Raw genomic sequence first — 21,609 nt, 5'->3', positions numbered from 1 at the left:
CTGTGGAGGGAGGTGAAGCTTCGAGATGCCAAGCATCAGCCTCAAAGAGGTGTGGAAGCTATGCTATGTAATTTAATGAGAGCATTTAAATGGACACTTTATTTAATTTACCTGTACAATATCATGTAAGCACTGTCATGAATTCTGCCATTGCAAAGTGGGTAATGTTCAAGTTTAGTTGTCACTGTCAGACATTGTTTTATTTAATTTGTGAGTGTTTAAAAAGGAGGACGGGTCCAAAGTGTTACAATGTCCTTTGAGCTAACCTACCCAATACAGTAATGTACAGTAAAAAAATGTTATTGCCATTTACATTACATATGTTCTCAGCAAACCAAATATGCAAATATCAGGCGAGGCTTGTATGTTGTGTGCTGTCAGTGATCTCTTTATGCAACCTGGCATGATATCAGTTGTAGATTTGTTGAAGTGGAATGCCTTAACGTAATCTGCCCTTCCTTTCATTGGACACTATCCAAGATTGTTTGAACAAGTTCCTGAGAATCATTGACCAATTTATTTCATCATGAACACAATAGGGATACAGTAGGTGGTATCAGTTGAGTAAATATCCTAGCTACACAGAAATATAAATAATAAGATCTCTATACTCCGGATGTGTATAACAACATTTTGGGCTTGCCAGTTGGTCCTGCCAACCACGGCTCAGATTGTTCAATTAGTCGCTTACTTCTCTGCTTTAAGGTCACACAGCGCCAGAGGCTATTGAGACTACTAGAAATACGGGATGAGAGATCAGATGAAGATGGAGAAAATTGTAATATGGGTTTTCAGAGAATTACTAAATATAATTTGCATAATGCAATTTGGATAAGTAATCATTGTAAAATGACACAAGCAAGACAGAAACATAAGTATCAGGTTTGATATAGTTGTTTCTTTAAAACTAGGAAACAAGTCTTTTATGAAGACTAAATCTCTAATCTAAAGCTCTGAGCCAGAGGCATGGCTTCAGTGGGCTGAACACTGCAGCTCTTCAATGGTGAGCAAGTCTATCATTTGCAGAAGACCAGGCTTTTTTTAAGCAGGAATTGTGATAATAATAATAGAATGCTGACACTTTTTTCCGGCAAAAAAACAACAAATGCATTATCATAGTGTGCAGACATTAAGCAGTCTTGTACTTATATTTATTGACATGGAAGTCAATGAGGAAAAATACTTAAATGATTGTGTATAAAATTCAGCACGCCAGATCAACTCATGCTTCCTCGCTCATTCAAAATATCAGTGTAGCTCACTGTGTTCAAGTAAATGATGACTTAAAAGCTGCTGTGAGTTTATTTTGTACTGGCTAAAACACTTTTCACATGAAACATTAAAAAATACATGTTGGACATTATCTTATAATGAAGCGATATGTTCAAAACCTTTTCTGGACAGTCAAGGTTATTTTGTCTGAGTGAAACATCCCTTTAGTCAGCTGAGCTGAACAGTTACTGCAACTAAGAAACCACAGGAAAATAAACAAATAATGTTTTTTAAGGCAATGTGATCTGAAAAAGATAAACATGTGTTTTCTCTCTACCTATGAATTCAAAACAAAAACAAATATGAACTAATAATAATAACAAAAGATAATCACTTTGAAGTGGACCCAGGTACAGCTGAAAAAGACATGCATTTTTAGCTTCACGTATAGACAGCAGAGAGTCTACACATCTTGCGTTGTAAACTGAAAACCCACCTGTTGTACACTTGTACCTTGGCTGATAAAAAATAAAAAGGTACTTAAGAGTTTTACTTATGCATCAGCACTTTCAATGGTCCGGCTCGTTTGAAGTGAATGTGTCAGCAGTTTTCTTGTTGTCCTTAGTATGAATCATTATGGCTTACTGCCCTTATTGTAAGTCGTCTTGGATTAAAGAGTCAGCGAAATGCAATCTTATTTAATGAGAGCATTTAAGTGGACACTTTATGTGTCCACTTAAATGTACAGTACCTATTTTATTGTAATTTATATTACATACATTCTCAGCAAACCAAAATGCAAACTAAACCAGTCGAAGCTTGTATGTTGTTTGCTGTCAGTGTTCTCGTTGTGCAACCTGAGGTTTTATCAGTTATAGAGTCGTTTTTCTCTGGCATTTTGTAGGAAAAAAAGACAAGGTGAGAGGGCAATTCTGTGGATCTCAATGCGTGAGAATTTGTATACTTGAAAAGGAATATGTTGCCTGAATCATGCACTTACTTGTCTGTCATCGGAAACCAAGTTGTTCAGCGATCCTTAACGTGGTTTAATTAAATTTGGCGAACTGTAACTGCCAGCACCTCTTTCAGTTATGTGGTGACAGTGGAAAGGATCACTTGTCACTGTTGCTTTGTTGGACAATATCCAAGGTTGTTCCAACAAGTTCCAGATTTCCTGAGAATCATTGAGCATTGTTTACCATATTAAAACGAATCAACACAGTTAGCGATAGCTATCAGTTGAGTGCCTGACAGGGACATTTCCTAGATACAAAGAAATATGAATTAAGCTACAGTTATCGATAGCAACATTTTGGGCTTGACAGCTCTCGTTTGGCTCAGAGTGGTCAATTAGTGGCTTTCGTTCTGCTTTCAGGTCAAACAGAGCCAAAGGGCTATTCTCTACACTGCAGATGTTGATAGCAACATCTTGGGCTTGCCGGCTCTGGTTCTTCTGGTTGGTCCTGCCAACCACGGCTCAGATTGTTAGCCGCTTACTTCTCTGCTCCGATTTTGTAAGTTTACCCACTTGCAAAGAAATTAACAGTCTATTATTTTAATGGTAGCTTTATTTGACAAATGAGAGACAGAATATCAAAAAGAATATCCAGAGATATATATTATATAAGAGATATAAATGGATTTGCATTTAATTGTGTAAAATAAGTATTTGATCCCCTTGCAACCAACAAGAATTCTGGCTCCCAGAAACCGATTACATAAGTCCTCTTCCTTTAAAAAAGTACTCAGAATATCAACATTGTGGGGGAAACTTCTGAAGCAATTGGAAACAGGACTCAGAGAGACACGAGGAGAGCTGGAGCTTTGATGGCAAACACTGATGGTTTATTTGGAGCTTCGGCCGGAGAATTCACAAGACATGTCACGGGCCACGGTCTGACCACAGGGTTGAGATGCCACACTGTAAAAAAAGTTAGGACAACTCAAAATTTCAAGGCAACAGGCTGCACAAGATTTTTAAGTTTTGAGGCCAACTAACATGTGTAAGTTTCTCTTTTCAATTGAGTCAACTAATTATATTTTGTCAAGATAACTCATTCAAATTTTGTACAACTTCAAGTTTGGAGTTCTGCATACTAAACATTTTAAATAAGTAAAGGTTGTGCAAACTTATTATCTTTGGTTTGGAAAATGTATCTTTCATATGTTTAAAAACTTCTAACTTTGAGTTCCACATACAAAGAATTCCAATAAGTTAAAGTTGTGCCAAGTTATTATTTTTGGTCTAGAAAATGTACCTTTCATATGTATCGAAACTTCTTATTTTGAGTACTACATACTAACAATTCCATTAAGTGAAAGTTGTGCAAAGTTAATATTTTTGTTTCAGAAAATGTATCAAATGTATACAAACTTCAGATTTTTATCACAAACTTAGAATTGCCAACAAATTCTCTGTTATAAAAATACTGTAAAAAACAAATACTAAATTTGTTGAAATTCTTATTCAAATATTAGACATTCTTAAAACTGTAAACTATTTTGTGTATCATTCAAGTTGAAATTATTTCCAGTTCGAAAGTGTTGAATTTGCTTGCATTGTGTAGAAACTACAGAAAATTAATATATTTAATATATAATATAATTATATAATATGTATAAATATAATATAATAATATATATATAATATATTTAATAAATATATTTCAGATAAAGTAATTTTAGAGGTCATCTTTGTGAGACTTCTAAACTTCTAAATAGATGTACAAGTACATTTTGGAAATTCCTGCCAAACGTTTTATGTTCCGATTGAAATGATTACCACTTGAATGATACTGAATATGCTAATGTGTAACATTAACTAGACATTGAAAATACCCCATTACTAAAACTCTTCCATAAGGCTAGGGTTCATAACAAATGTGGATGAAATCCATAAATGTGAATACCACCCTTAAGCCTGCTGTACAATAGCGTTTCCACTGCAGCGCGGAGCCCCGTTTAAGAGAGCTGTGACGTCAGCGTCCCGTTTTTGGTTGCGTTTCCACTAGGCCTAGTACCGGCTAGCGGGTCCTAATTCACAGTTTTTCTGGCCCCATAAAGGGGCCAGGAACAACCAGGCTGAGTCGGGCTGAGTATGCTAAACTAGAGAGAGAATCGCTGGCAAGGGGGCTACAACTACAACAAAATGAACATATTTGGCCGTGATTGAATTGTAATACACGTTTCAAAATGATGCCGAAGTAACAACATACTGATACCGGTTAGTAAAAACCATGAATTAATGCTTTGACAAGTCTGCAGACAGACGGCAGGCGAAAAACCTTTTAAAATGCGTGTTGTCTAATGGAGATCGGCTAAGCTAACGCAGTGTATGCTCCGACCGTCCACACTCACAACAACAGCCTATACAGACATAAATAAACCAGCGACTGTATTCGCCATGACACAGGCAGTCTGTGGTTTGTACTTGTTTAACTTTTGTCTAGTTTCTGAACAGATATGAGGAGCTGTGAGCTTGAGTGCTAACAGCTAACGGCCGTGTTGTTTTTCTGGGGTTCTCATTGAAGATGACGTCGCGGCTCCACCTACACTGCGTTACTATAGTAACTACCCCAGTTCCTAAACTGTAATGGAAACGCAGCATAAAGTGAGCCGGTCCTAACAAGGCCTAACGAGGCCTAGCCATACCGAGCGAAGCCGTGTAGTGGAAACGCGCCAATAGAGTAGACCAAAAAGGTATACAAATGCAGTTGGGATGTCTGGTAGATCCGAGAGTACAATTGTCTCTTCCAAAACAACAGCAATACTGTGGACCATTTGAGACGGGGTAGGTCCACCATCATCTACAAGAACAGTGAGGACCCATCTTGACACCAGCAGTCTGCTTTTCTCCCGGATCAGTGACCTGCATGTAGAAAGCAGATAAGCAATTATTATTTACCAAATAAGGATAATATATAACTGCAAATAAAACACTGGTTTGATTGCTCAGCAATGACACAATAATTACTGTGAAAATGTTAACTGTTCTGTTCTACAACTAGTTCACTAGTAGTCAGTGGCGGCTGGTGGAACATATTTTAGGTGGGGCTGTGGAAATGGTGATCAAACAATACTATGGGGCATTTTTTTGAGAAAAGACCCCCTAAATGATGACTTCTGGTGATGTTAGAGGGGGGGGGGGGGGGGAGGGGGGGGAGGACAATTTGAGGCTTAAAAATATGAGAAGACTGATCAATACCTCCATAACTTCAGTGTGGTTAGCTATGAATCTTCCAAAACTTCCAAACACCTTGTCCTGGACATAGTTTCTACAGCATAAACTGTGCTAACAAGCTGAGATTCCAGATTCTAGAAATATAAGTATCATCACTGAGCGATCAGAACTCGCGACAGGGGAAGCAAATACAGACATCACACGACGTAGCTTTAGGTAGCAAAACACGGAGATATGCTCACCTTTTGCAGAATAACAATTCTGATCAAAAACGAGAAAAACGCAGCTGAAGGTTAATCCAATGTGTCTGTCACAAATGATTGATGATCCATAATTCCATTTTTATGTCAAAAACTGAGTTTTCATTAGCTGCTAATGGTAGCTTCCAGAGTGTATGACAGCTTCCTGTTTTGTCTCCTTGGATACGAGTCCAAACAACTCACAGACTGCACCGGGCGCTCACGTAGGAGCCCTGTGACCATCAGATTTGACGACGCTGATTGGCTGAAATTATGTTTCGGCGGCATAGTTTAAAGATAGCAACAGTTGGCTTCTGCTGCACTTGCTGCACTCTCGTCTGGGCGCTGTGCATAGCGCCCAGACGAGAGGGAGTAATGATACACGGGCAAGGCCAGGCAGGAAACATGTGACTTATCAGTAACTTTAGACATCGTAACACAATTTTAAACGAGATTTTATGGTAGATTATACATTTGACTGATACCAATTATATTATATTTACCTTGTTTATTAAAAATAAAAATAAAAATAAAAAATATATTTTTTAAATATATATTTTTTTATTTTTTTTATTATTTTTATTTTTAATGTGGGAAGAGGGGGGGCGGCGCCCCTAGCGCCCCTATGGGCCGGCCGCCACTGCTAGTAGTTATGTAGCAGGTCTAGTATTTATCCTGAGAATCGGGCTTCATCTTCAAAACAGTTTTATCTATGATTATAGGAAAACTTAATAACTGCACTTGTATGACATTAAATGTAGACTTATGATTAATGGACAACCATACTGTACACACCAGGCATTTCAGGAAAAGCTTCTGTGCACTGTCACGGACAAATAAGGGCAGACCTTCCAGACACATTCTCATTCGTTGTTGGGCAATGTCAGATGTCTGTAAATCAGAAAAAAAGAGCATTAGTATTTATGGTTAAAATGAGTGATTAAAGGGTAATTTCAGAATCTCAGAAGTCAGGATCCATTTGTGATTTATTTAAAAAACGGCAAGTCTTTTCTGAACAAAATAACTTTGCAATAGTTGTTTGAACCTGATGGAAGAGAGATTGAATTATTAAAGCTCCCATGTCATGCTTTTCCGGTTATTACCCGTCCCCTTGTGTGTTATGAAGGTTTTTATGCATGTAAACGGTGTGCAGAGTCAAAACCCTCAAAGTACACCCTGTAGCGAGTAAAACTCTAACACAGAAAATACCTCCCCAAAACGCCTCGTTGGAGATACGTCACTGCCCATTTGAGTCTTCCATTTAGTTCCGGGTACCGCCTGATGTCATGCGGTACCCGGAACGAAATGGACCAATCCCGAAGAGCTATGGCCACACCAGCAGCGTCGTGTTCCTCCTCCAGAGGTTCGAAGAACCGGCATTTCACAGACGAAAGCTTCCAAAACATTGCCCAGTTTGAGGCCGGATATGCACAGCTTGTTTGGACCGTTTGGAGCAGGGGAAGATCTGGGTATACAACCTGTAAGTTTGCATTGTTATTTGTGTATTTATCAAACAAGACTGTTTAAATGTGTAAACTGTGTTGGACTGCTAAGCCATTGACACAGTGCTAACTGTGCTAACTAAGTTGCTAGAGTTTCCATATATCAACTCTAATATCAGCAGATGGCCTTGCATACATGTATCTCATAGCAGGAGAATGTCTGCATTCACACACAAAATACCTATTGACAGTATACTCCGGGTGATTTGCCGGTCAGTCGCGAAACGTAATTACATTATAGCTGGCGTAGCGATCTAACACACGGAGCTAGAGCTAGTTTTGGTCAGAAAAACATTTTTGTGATGCTACGTTGCTAGCGTTTAAATATATCAACTACAATGTCAGCAGATGGCCTTACATGTTTGTCATGGCAGGAGAATGTCTGCAGTCACACACACGGAATACTCATACAGTATACTGTACTGTGATTTACCGTACATTGTGACCGTACATATACTGCATGTAGCTAACGAGGCTAGCTGTATGCTAGCGCAAAACAATGTATTCATGCAAGTTACATTGTATGACCGAACGTAGCAGAATACCCGTATACGATTGCAATTATAAACACGTTATTGCTAGCCTAATATGAACCACTAGCTTTTGTTCATAGTAGTTTTATTACACTGCATTATAGTTGCCTTTCCTCCAAGCTAACGTTCATATCGTGTTAGCTACCAAGGTAAACAAAGCTAGGTTAGCATATTAGCAGGCAAGCTGTTCATTACACAACTACTACTAACGAATCTAAAACAACTAAGTTTCTCTAATATTTTGTGATTTGCATTTGATTTCGTCCAGCCAGATCCTGGCGGACAATCCATGACGGGGAAGGGATTCTACTACTACTGAGGGTGCTAAAAGGCACCGCACCGACTGTGCGCAGGCAAGATGCGAGGAGGAGGAATGGATGATATACCGTGTATATATGTATATTTATGTTCATTTTGTACATTTCTAAAAATAAAGTTTAATGGAAATACTTAGTAGGCCTATCCTTTCTTCCCTGAATTCATATATAGCAAACCATGATTTGATTTCTCATCAAACAGTAGTAGTTTATAACGGGTAAAAATAACTTACTCTTTGTTATGAGAGTAGCTCGTAGGCCACAACGGAAAGACAAGGAGACATACACGAGTTTACAAAACCACGGCACATTTATTGTGGTAAATGCAGAGACAGGTGGTCGAGGGGAGAGGGTCGCTCAGTTCGTCCTTCTGCAGCCGCTTTGGAGAGAGACTCCGGGCCGCTGGGATTAATAGCACCGGCTACGGAGGTGTCCGTGATCGCGCTGATTACCCTCTTCAGCTCCACCCCACCGTAAGACAAAGGCCCTGAGGCCGTCACACTCTTCTATAACAACAGTTAAAAATATATATGTATATAAAATATACCGCTGTACCGACGCCCTGATAAGACTGATGTTACGCTGAGAGCAGCCGGGAAAAGCACTGACATGGGCGCAGCCTCTCTGGTGGTTGACTAATCAGAACGAGTGGCCGAGCTGACCAATCGGAGCACACTAGGCTCACAGGGAGGGGGGGGCAAGAGCTCCAACGAGTCGTTTAGTGGAGAAAGTGAATACTGCTGAATACACATGCTTGACAGAGATGCTGTATGCGAAACCAATGTGAGTTTGGAAAATTGCACAGTATAAATCTATTTTAGTATACCTCAACAATGTAATTATGATCAGTGGAAATGGCCATGACATGGGCCCTTTAATTATTAAACAGGACGTATGTAAACTTTGTTGATGAGATGAGGTAAAAGTGAAGTACATGTAAGTACCAAAATATGAAGCTTTTACAAGATAGGACACCCCTTTTAGATATAAATGGATTTTAACCTTTTTAATAACTTCCACATATTCTTGAGTTACGAGAAGTGCATTTTTGAGGCAACAGAAAACTTCACATTTGACATTCAAAATCAAAGATTTTTCTAGTAATTTGTCTAGAAATGTGTCTAGTGAAATGTTCTAATTATGTGATACTGAATTTTGGGTTATAAAAAGGTGTAAACTGTAGTCATCCAGATTAAAACAAATAAACGCTTTAAATAATTCATTTTGTGTCTAATCTTTTATAAAATTAAAATCAATAAAAAAAACGGCCTACAGTATATGAGCCGACATAACACTAGTGGCGAACCAACCCAGTCTCACATCTAAACGTGTAATAACTACGTTGGTCCACAACTTGGGACGTAGTATTTCTACAAAAACGCCTCTGAAATTGTAGGATCCCTACGTTTTTTTTCACCATTCATTTCCAATGGCTGGCCTCTATGTCACGTGATCTTCAACTTTCTCTCCGCAGAAATAAAAAAATATGGCCGACCTTCGTTTTATTCTCGGTAGAAAATGCCTATTTTAAGGTTAGTTTGGCCATTAAAATGCGTTTTGATGTCATTTGATGCGAGAAATATGAGTTGTTATTTCAGATTATGTGTGCAGTGGATGTACATGATCTTTAGTTTGCTAGTTATTACGAAGAATACTTCAGGAAATTGTGTAAATACAACGTTTTCATTGTTACCAAGGTGGTTGCTAGGGACGCTGCTATCGATATTATGTCTGTTATGTTGTGTAACTGTTTAATGGTGTTATCTTTATTGCTAGCCCTTTCCCCGTCAATTTATAGTGTTGGTCCACAGCGCAAACGTATTAGTTTAACAAAATCTGCATCTAAAATTGTAGCATAGATACGTTATTTTCCATTATGCTCTCTATATATTGTCTTTATTATGCTTTAAACAGTGTCTCGGGCTTTGGCTATAGGGCGGCTCAAAGTATTTTGTCCGGCCGTTGTGAAGACTGCTTTGTTTATTGTCCTTGTTTTAGTTTTAAATAAAGCATATTCAATCGAGACATGCCAAACATGTGACGTCATATGACGCGTCGCATCTGCGCACAGGGAGCAGGGAGACCCCGAGATCCGTATTCCCCGTATTTTTATTAATACTTTTAAAAGTATTAAAAGAGGTGAAAATCACTACAAGTCTGGGCATGTTGAGAGCTGTACATACACACACATTTCATAGTCTTATATTTCAACAGTTTTACGACAAACTGACTTTTTTGACATGGAAATTATTATTTAAGATTGACAAACATCATATGTGTAAATCGTGGCACAATTCAAACGGGATCGAAAGATAATCTTTCTCTCTCCATTGACTTCAATGCATACTTTTTCCGAAATAAGATCCCATGGAGGAACCCGGAAGTTTGACGGACATTACCCACAATCCTCTGGAGCAACCATAGACTGTATACAAAAATTAAATAATACATTATTCTGAGTGTGCTTGCTTTTCTCTTTGAAAGTCATCACATAACGGCATTGTAATACACGTTTCGGCTGCATTAAATATTACATATCTGCCGTAGTTAACTCTATTTATAGAGCCCTGATGACAAGACTTCTAGACAAACAGGAACTGCCGCCAAAACTGAAAACTTGACGTGGATCTTAAATATATAAGCAATTAAACAACATCTTACATTTCTTTTCACACAATACGTCTCCTTGCAGTATCAACACTAATTCGGCTGACTTTTATATTTGATCCAATTGGTAGATAGGCTGTATTTGCCATAACGGTGCACAGCTGATGGAAAGGGACACCTACTGGTTAAAGCACGTTATTGCATTTTATAATTTTATTTTAACTACAGACACTTTGCCCACTTTAATTTCTTTCTTGAGTTCTTCCATGCTGATTTCTATCGGAACTCCACTGATCACTCCAAGTATTTTCCGATTTGCTCCAGGAACATGGCATTTAATTCGCAGCCCACACCCACAGATTTAACAAGTTCTCTAGGATGTTGGGCTCCTGAGGGAGGAGCCTGATTATATGTTTGTGTTGTCTTAAAAGAGGATGCTGCACAACATGTTGCAGCATGTGACAATAACCGTCACCCTCTCCATCGTTTGCTAGTCACTCACACTTTTATTTTATTATTTTATTATACGGGATAATATGGGACATGCATTATGTGCAATAAGGGTACCTTATTTATTTATATATTTTGTATTTGCACTCTTTGCATTGTTTCTTACTTCAGCTGGGCTTCAAGTGCACAGGTTCCTCTAAAGCAAGTTTTAGAGATTTTTATTTTTGTTTAATAATAAAGGCCGGACCTGTAATATCAACATGTCAACATAACTATACCCGTGTCCAGAAATAGTTAAATACAATTAATAATTAATAACATTTCCTTAATCCTATTGAATCTGTAGCTTTGACATACATAAAGAGTCACTTAAAGAAGTTGGGTCATTTGCTCAATAAGGGAACTAAAATGGAAATCAGAAGGAATTAATAATCATTACAAAAAAAAGTGTATTCACATATTTAATATCATTATTAATAATATAAATAAGTATAAGTAATTAAACCAAGTTGCGTCTCTCGGGGAACCAAAAACCCACCACATGACTTTTATATTCAGATGACCCACACCATGTTTATTACATTTTCCATATCACATACAAGTTTAAACAAACACGTTAGAATTGTCCCATTCGTCCATGAAAGATGGATATCATAAGAAACTTCTCACTAACTGTTTTTTTTTATACATACAGATACGTTACACGCATGTAGTGAATATGGCAAAACAAAATTCCCTCTACAAATATTTATCTTTTCATTATTACCATAAGTAATAAGGCACATTTTATTTAAGTCTTACAGTTGTAATGCAAAATAATATTTTTCCAGGAGCTATTTATTTAGTTAAGATACCCTGTGTATTGATTAATTGGCTAATAAGAAGAAATAACATGTAGATTATGATTTAAAACTGTACATTTTCCGTTTTATCAATCAGGCTGTTAAAAAAAATTCCCAGATCATCACTCAATGATCAGACGCAGTATTGTTTCCTTCCCCCACACCAACATTATTTAAAGTGGACCTATCATGCTATATTTGAATAATATATTGTAGGGCCATACCTATATAAGGTATATTATACGTTTTCTTTTTCAAAATACCAAACAGATCATGCATTTTAGCCATGCCTCATTTCGCTCTATTTTGCTCTCCTCCACCCCTGTCTTTGCATGCGCTGCAGCTGACCACGCCCCTCTGCAAAGGAGGGGGCCGAGTTACGAGCGTCATGTTACCATGCTGTTACCATGCTGTTACCATGCCACGGCAACCTCTCATTCCCCTGATAGGTGGAGAGTTGGCCATATAGGCGGAGCTCCTCCGTCCTGACATCAGAGAAATGTTCAAATCTGTATCAGTCTGTATCAGATCCGTTGCAGCCCCGTTTTTAGAGATTTGGGTGTGGAGGAAAAGAGAGAGGGTTGTGTTTTCTGACACTTGGTGAGTTCCCTGGAACACCGGGGACATATATTCATGTATAAAAGACGTACAAAAGTGCATTTTGCATGATAGGTCCCCTTTAATAACATGCAGTTTTTCCCCTTTTCTACTTTGGTTAATATGAAGGTGAATTTGGCCAGCACCTCGGGAACATACACCTTCTGATATTCAAATAGCCACACTATTTTCTACCTTTTCTGGATCCATGTATGTGTATGGGACCTTCAGGGGCAAGTTTCTGATTTTGATGTTTGCACTTAACGCTTGAAGCATTCCTTGAAAGTGTTTTATCAGCTCGCAGGGAAACGTCTCGTTGAAATGGGCCTCTGGGTACTGGCCAAGAGGGACCTGATGACATCAATGACACATTGTTATACACAAGTACACTTTTTCCCACTAACATTCAAATGTTTATCAATCAAAGACTATGGGTAAGATATACTGCTGTGGTGGAAAGTGTACAAGATTTTCAGTAGCTAAAAGACGATATTTTGGTTTAATCACATTTGAACAAAATGTACACAAATCATGATCTTAATCTTACGTAGTCAGATGATGATTTGCTGAGTAGCCACAAGGCGGCCATTGCGTTAGCTGTTACACCCTTGTTGGGTAATGTCTGCAGCATCGTGTCCTGATTTGTTTTCCCCTTTCTGGTTGGTGGAGGAAGTTGCATTGTGGAGGGACTGTTGGGCATCCAGCCACCATAGTCATACTGCAATAAATAAAAGATTGGCATGAAGACTGAATAATACTTTTTGAAGCCACACCATCCCACTTTGTTGGCCAGTGTGTCCACTACTTTGAGCCAACTAAACTACTTCAACAGCTATTCGATGTATTGCCATGACATTTTGATTGGAACCAACATCTGCACAGCCCAAAGGATCTTATTGACTTCTGTTGCGATTCAATTAAGTTCATATATTCATGTTGACCTCAGGATGGACGTGATACCTTTCATATCCAGCACCACCATTATATAAAATGTTTTAGTTGTCAAATACTTTGATTCATGTCCTGCAGACCTAATGATATTCCCATCAGTCTCAGCTTTACTCTGTATCTGTGCCTATAAGCTTACATTAAAAACTAAGATTTAGATCTTAGTAAAAATGATACCTTATGTATGTTAGCATCTGAAGCATATTTGAACCAACGTGCAGCCTCCCAGACCTGCTAACATGGTCGTTTACTCTTTTTAATGTCATGTAACTCTCTTTTCAGTAAAGAAACTACAAAACCTCATTGACCCATTCCACACAAATACATAATAATTGTGGTATATTAAGAGGCTTCACCTGTCCAGAGTTCACAGCTGAGTGCTGTCCTGAGCAGGTGAAGATCACCATGGTGACAAACTTCACCAACTCTTCCACGGTGTTGAATCTCTGTGGGATCCCTGAGAACCAGAGGGAAGTAAATGCTTTACTAAAAGATGCCTAACAGTTTAAACAATCATAACATAATGGCACATAAATGTGCACATTGATGATGATGTATATTCTGCTATTCGTAAAGCTCACCACTGGATACTTTGGAAAGAAATCCATGCTCAAAAATGTCCGAAATCCATTTCTGCAGTTCAGAGTCTTTCTTGACCTCGGCATCATTGTTGTAGTAGAACTTGAGCATTCTTTCCACAAACCTTTGGAAAATGTAGACATGTTTTTATAACACCTGCCTTGAGAATTCTACTTCTTTACACACTGTAGTTGTAAGACAACTAATGTCAACCTGTTTAGTGTCATGAGTTTATATAGATATATATGCCTACCAGCCCCTCTTGAATCGCACTAACACAATTTATCTCTTTCTTTCAAGCAATACATAAACAGACATTTAAAAAGGGCAATTCATGGTTTTACGTTCTGTGACTTTTTCTTGATTGAAGTGGTAATGATGAAGATTATAACGAAAGACACTAATATTAAGAGACTACCTCTGGATGATACCCCAGAGCTTGAGTCCATCATCCCTGTAGTAGAAGTTGGGCACAGTCTCCAGGCCACGCTCAGTGATGTCCTCTGGTATGCAGAGGGAGCTGTAGGTCAATGAGGACAGTGATCGCTTCAGGAGTTTCATCATATCCTCCCCACCAGCCGCTGCAAACTAGGAAACAATGTAAAAAAATGTAAGGAATATAGTAAGAGACAAATACTGTACATTTAAAAAGTAAAACATTGCTTAGGTAATGGTTTACTGAAGGTGTGATTTTTCTTTCATACCTCGGTGTAAGTTCCATTCTTAGATATTAGTTGATTTCGAGCTAAGTAGTTGATTTCCAAGGTGTCCCATGTGTGAGCCAACAGCAGCTGAAGGACAGAGTGAACTGTCTTTAGTGAAATTATAATTATTTCAAATTAAGAAACGTTGTTGCTACTATACCATTTAGCTGTGTGTAATGCTTGAAATATATAGACACTACATCAATGTAATGAATTAAATTAGGAAGACGCAAAAGCTCATCAACTAAAAAACCTTCAACAACAAAAACTGGCAGCAATAAGTTTAGTTTTCTCTCTTCAGCTACCTTGTGCAGTGGATGCACCATGGGAATGTTGCGCATCAGAGACACCGTGAAGACTTCAGCCAGCAGATGTGTGCGCAGCAGGTGAACATTGAGTTGATGCAGGTTGAAATCTGCACTTCTCACGAAAATCTTGGCCATCAACCAGTCGTACTCAGAATCAGTAGGCAGGAAGATGGGATTGTCTTTAGTCTGCTTTAGCTGCAGGAGAAGGAAGGGGGTGTGGTTCAGAGCAGCAGCCCTACATTCCTTGGTCTTTTATGTTGTGGAAAGGAAGTTGACCTGACTTGTGTTGGATTTCTTATTTTATGCAGGAATAACATTTACATTTTAAGAATTTACTATAGGTTTAATCTGCTTTTCAGCTAGATGCTCTCTTTATTTTTCACGTGAAATTCACATTTGCATTGAATCCCAGGTAACAGTAACACTGTTCAGTTTGTCACTGTCTAGTTCACCTAAGTGAAACTGAATATGGCTTTAAGTGGGAATATTGACATGCTTCAGGGTCAGGCAATAGTGAATGAATGGACTTTTCTTGAATAGGGAATTCATAGCTGTCATCTAGACACCAGCTTGGTTGCTACTTAGTTTAATTGATAAACTGCTTTACTCAATAAACCGAATCTTAACGATTGACTATACCTGAGTGCTAATCTCACCTGAATAGCAAGTGGCATCAGCTCGTCATCGAGTGTTTTGTGGAGCAGGACGAGGGGAGCCGTCATGTACTGCTGCTTCTCTTTGATGATGTTAGCTTTCAGTCCATCCAGAAGCTTGAAGTCACACAAGAATATGTTGCCTTTCTGTTTTCGAGAGGATAATACAGGATGATATTACACATACTAAATGAACATGTAATTTTGACATGCAATTGTTAATTCAACATGTCATTGGGCTAAACACGTTTTTAATACTGAGACTATCAAGACACTCACCTTCATTTCCTCTGCCAAGGTATACGGACCTCTGGAGAAGACCATCTCATCAGTGACAGGAAAGTTTTTGGACAGAGTTGAACAACGTCGGATCAACATGGGGTTGACACCATTTAGGAACTGGTAGCCAAAGAAAGCGTCCTTTTTCCAATGTTCCTCGACATAGTCTGGAAAAAAGAAAGAGTTTAACTTAGTTGAGTTTCTAATTTTCTTTCTACAAAATCTTACTCTTCAACTATTATCAGCCTACTCTGCATTTGAAATGTGTTACACTAAATTCAAAATCAGAGACACTTTTTTCTGGTTGTTTCAAAGTCACAGCTTTTCAGGAGCAAAGCTTAAAATCTGGAAACTTCTTCATGCCTGTCACATTTATTTTCAGTAAAAAACTAATCTATTAGACCCAGAAGGTTTTTCTCAGCAATAAACTACAATTACCACCTCCTGGTTGCATGGAAATCAAGTCACATTTGACATCCATGTCTGTCCAAAATGTCATCACTCCATCATTAGCTTCAGCAACGCTGGTATTGTTTACACTTTTGAGTCCACTCAATGTGACTGTTCTCATTGGTAAATATGCTATTGGAAACACCTACGGTGGGAACTACCAAGCTGTTTTGAGTAGTTTTCCCGGAGTATTATATGTCTGGCTTTAAGGCGGTCTGTGGACAGATTTTTACACAGGTGTGTAGTTGAGCCCCAAATAAAGGTCAATAAATGGACTATGTCTGGGAAAGGAGACAAAAGTAGGGGGAGCGGGAAGCCCCCCACGCTTCTTCACGTCCCGTTCCAGATTTGGTGTGCGGTTGGTGTTTTCAAAGTCTCTAGATTTATCCGGTGTTACATTTGTTTAATGTTGTCATAACTGCGGGAAGGTCCAAAGGCCTGTTCATAACTGCTTGCTGCTTTAATTTTTATCTTGCTTTTTATTTTGTGATTTTGTTTTATTTTATTATTTGTTTAGATTTTAAGTGAAATTGAAAAGTGTAAAGTTATTTTTTTATTTTGTATTCATCCAATATAAGTCTATTAAACTACCATTAAGTACCGTAAATTTGTGTTGATCTGCAAGGGAACACTGTTTTGATATCATCAATCTTAGTCCAGTCATCCACGGAATCAGCCACTCCCTCAAGTTTGAGCTCAATCAGCCTAAACAAAAAGGAAAGAGTAACTTTATTATGAATCTTAAAGTCCTTTCAATAAACAGGTACATAAAAGGATGGATATCTAATTTGAGGACTTTACCCTGTCCCTAGAGTGAAGGCAAGCTCTATGTCCTTGGTGTAGGAGAAGCGGAGCGCAGAAGGCAGGGAAAAAACGCTATCTGCCTTCATGCAATGGGGTAACCCCTCTGCATGATCATGCCAACTGGGAAATAGGAAATAGGAGAAGGTTATGAACTTTTGGGTATGCATGCTTAATATACCTCATATGTATTCAATATTGCAATTATGAAACTTATGCAAATGTATAACGCATTTTACTGATCTCTGGCGGGTGCAAAAATGTCATATCATGGTTATATTTATATATATTATATTGTAAGGGGTCTGGGCGCTCACCAATAGTCACTCTCGCTGTTTTATCTCCTGCTCCCGTATTGTCTTGGAATGTGGATCTTTACAGGCTGTCAGAGCTTAAAGAAAGAGATTAAACAAGGTTCAAAATGTGTGACTTATACAGTGTGGGCATGAATGTAATGAAGCCTTAAAGAGCAGATTGCAAATGTCTTCAGACAGGATGTCTGTCATAGCACATGACTACATGACTGCTGCTTGCAAATTCATAGATTTTGGCCCCATCTGGTGTAAGATTTTGTAATGACAGTAGGAACGTTTTCTCTCTGGTCTGTTCCGATCATGTGATTTCTAGTTTAGGGATCAATCATGATTAGACTATATCTCAAGAAAATCACCATGTGGTCGGACGAATAGCTTCTCTCCACGTTATGAGCCTTTGCTGGTAAATTGGTTATTTCTTCTGTGTTTTGTGCAAATCGGCCTTTAAATTATTTTGAATTTATACTACTACATTGTGGTAATTGAATGAGCTAAGGTAAAAAACCATGAGCTAAATGTAGCTTCATGTTGTGTGCATAGAGGCTCCTTATTTAATGAAAAATCATGTGTGCTGTAATTTGACTCTGTAAAGAAAAGCTAATTGTGATTCTGTATTTGTTTCAGTTATCTTTTTTGAGGAAAGAGACAGAATATACAAATAAATCAGCAAAACACATTAACGTTAACTTTGTGTTCAAAGATCTCTGAATCCTGTTGTTAGGTAGTGTGTGCGTAGATGGGACATGCATAAGGGATAAAATAATGTCATACTAAGACATTTCCACAAACCTGTTCCCTCTCTGAAGCAGTGCACCTCGCTGTCATTGATCCAGCGGTAGATGGGGAAGTTGTCGGTGTGTCCCTCAGGGGATTTCACTTCCACCTTTTTAGGAAACCAATTGTCTTCAAAGAACAGGAAGCGCGGTTTGTCCAGCTTGATCTGGATCAGCTTTCCAATGGAGACAGGGCAAGGCACTGTAAAACTAGACACCTGGAGTAATGACAGAAATGATTTGAGAACATTAATTGTTTGGCAATTTCTTATATTGGTGGAAGCAGGACAGGTATCACATTAACATATATTCACAAACCACCAGATATTACTTTATAACATCATAATTCAAGAAGAAAACTAAACCCGACTTATCAGAGAGTTATAACAAGCCCGTCTCTATTTAAACATTGATTGTGATATAACAGACTTACTGCTCCTCTTATAAAGTTCCAGGTCCGAAGATAGTCCATCAGCAACTCGCGTTCACTATTCCCATCTGTTCCCACCAGCTTAATGTAGACATTGTTTAAAGTCCCAGCATAGTCGATATTGGCAGTGAATACTGTCACTTCATAATCAACCATTTTCCCACTGGAGAGAGGAAGAATCCTGTAAGGGAGACAATAATAAAGATGTTGCTCAGCACTAGTTTGGGTTGACTGTGACTAGATAAACCTGAATGCAAAATATAACAATATTTACACTGGAAAGCAAAAGACAAACCTGACGGCAGAACATTTGGGATTAATACTGGTAATACAATGAAAATGGCATTTGCAAAAAAGATAATATGACAAATACTACTATTTTTGTCAATTGTCACTTATTTATAAGTCTAATCTTTGCTAAAAGAATAAGATCATATAGCATCTCTGTTACCTGTTAGACCAAGAATCCTTTGGTGAATGGCTCATGTCTGCTGATTCCTCTTTTTATATGTGTATGGGTGTGTCCACTCCTTAGCGATAGAAATGGTTGGCTATGGTGGTGGAATGTTGGATACTTTCTACCTGTATGTGGAAAGTCCTGTTAGAAAAGTGCTTCCTCATTACGATCTCTATTTTATAATGACTTTACGTATCTTGTGTATTCACAAGATGTTTAATGGTCGTGGGTTCCTGCATATTTAACTTGACAAAAACGTGGTTTTAGCATCTAGGAGTTTAAGACCTCATTGTCCGTATATGTGTTATCTGTATGTCCTAAGAAACTAAGGATATCCATGCATATTTTGTGGTGGCTCTACTCTTCAGCCACCTCCCTTGTGAGTGTGTGTTCCCTTTCCCTGTCTGTGTGGGCGTGGTGGCTGTCACTCCTGGCTCCCGGCTCAATCTCCACCTGCTGCAAATCTCCACCTGCTGCAATCAGCTTTACACACCTGATTCCCATTCAGCCATTTACTAATGGTATATCAGCGGAGGCTCCACAACATGTCAGCGCCAGATCGTTGTTTAAACCCCAGTGGTAACTCTCAGCCTTCTTAGCCGATTTAAGCTATTTCTCTGTACATGGAATACGTTTCTCACCTGTTTCTCTTATGCTCCAGGATCACTCTCCAGCCGCCTAGTTACCATCACCTGCAGCCACCAGTCATCATTCCAACCGGATTACTCTCCACGCTCCTCCACCTCACAATAAACCTTTTTCCAACACTCTGCCGTGTCCTGCGTTTGGGTCCTATCGGATATCGTAACAGAACGATCTGGCCAGTATGGACTCAGCGGACACAGGCCACCAGTCCAAGACTACGGACGAACTCAGCCAAGCCCTGGCCAATCAAGGTGCTCTTGTGGGGCATCACGACGTGGTTCTCCGTGAGGTTGTGGAGACTCTCCGGAACCTCTCTGCTAACGTGCAAAGGATCGGCACACAAGTGGAACTGCTCACCTCACAGTTTTCTCCCCCGCAGCCCGCTGCACAGCCGACAGCTCCTCCCCCCGCTCCTGCCGCACCTCTCCATCAGCTACGAGAGGCTGTTATTCCTACACCGGAGCGATACGCTGGAGATTTGGGTATTTGTAGAGCCTTTTTGTTCCAGTGTTCGTTAGTTTTTGAGCAGCAGCCTAGTACTTATCATACAGACGGGGCTAGGGTAGCATATGTCATGAGTCTGTTGAGGGGGAGTGCTCTAGATTGGGCTACAGCCGTTAGGGAGAGCCAGCCACACATTTGCTTATCATTTGATACTTTCATTTCCGAAATGAAAAAAGTTTTTGATCACCCGGTACGGGGGAGGGACGCTTCTAGGCGCCTTCTTTCTCTCCGGCAGGGCTCCCGTAGTGTAGCCGAATTTTCAGTTGAGTTTAGAACAGTTGCTGCTGACTCAGGCTGGAATAACGAGTCATTGCAAGATGTTTTTCTTCAAGGGCTGAACGAAGCAATTAAAGACGAGCCAGCTGCTAGGGATGATCCAGTTAGCTTGGATAATTTAATTGCCACAGCTATCAAGATTGATAATCGCCTCAGAGAGAGACGCAGGGATAGGAATAGCCGTCACCCCAATCCCAGCTACTCCTCACTTGATCCCCGAATTGGCACTGCCACTGCCCCAATCTCCAGATCCTTTCCGACTCCTTTCTCGGTTTCACCCCCCGAAGATGAGCCCATGCAAGTGGGAAGGGCCCGCCTCTCACCATCTGAGCGGGCTAGAAGGATCCAGGCTGGGGAATGTGTTTATTGCAGCCAAACCAGTCATCTAGTTTCCTCCTGTCCTAATCTGCCAAAAGGTCAGGCTCGTCAGTAGCTGTGGGGATTCTGGCGAGCCCTTCCTCCTCTCTCAACCCCCGACCCAGAACGCAGCTAGAAGCCGTTCTTTGCTGCAACCAACAGTTACTACCCCTGCTCGCCTTAGTGGACTCGGGGGCGGACGAGAATTTTTTGGACATTGACATTGCAGCTCAGGCAGGAATTCCCTGCGAAGTGTTAGATTCACCTCTTAATGCCAATGCTCTAAATGGACAATTCCTGGCCCAAGTCACTCACCGCACCAAGCCAGTAAACCTCATTCTGTCTGGAAACCATCGTGAGTTTATTCAGTTTCACCTTATTTCCTCACCTCATGCTCCCATAGTGTTGGGTCATCCCTGGTTAAGAACACACAACCCCCAGATTGATTGGATAACTGGCAAAATCATTAGTTGGAGTTGTTTTTGTTTATCCTCATGCCTGCAGTCTGCCCTGCCGCCAGCAGAGGCCGCCGCTCCACCACCCAAGATCGAGCCGCCTGACCTGTTATCTGTCCCCATGGAATATCATAGCCTAGGAGAGGTGTTCAGTAAACAGCGAGCTCTTTCTCTTCCTCCTCATCGACCCTACGACT

General features: G+C 39.6%; 1 pseudogene; it reads right to left on the bottom strand.

Moving 5' to 3' along the window:
- Positions 1 to 12,499: 12,499 nt before the first annotated feature.
- LOC117482286 lies at positions 12,500 to 19,253 on the bottom strand (annotated as a pseudogene).
- Positions 19,254 to 21,609: the final 2,356 nt, after the last annotated feature.

The sequence above is a fragment of the Trematomus bernacchii genome, unplaced genomic scaffold (genome assembly GCF_902827165.1).
Source record: "Trematomus bernacchii unplaced genomic scaffold, fTreBer1.1, whole genome shotgun sequence".
NCBI classification, from domain to species: Eukaryota; Metazoa; Chordata; class Actinopteri; order Perciformes; family Nototheniidae; genus Trematomus; species Trematomus bernacchii.
The sequence above is the reverse complement of the archived record's forward strand: the minus strand, read 5'-3'. Positions and strand labels throughout refer to the sequence as shown.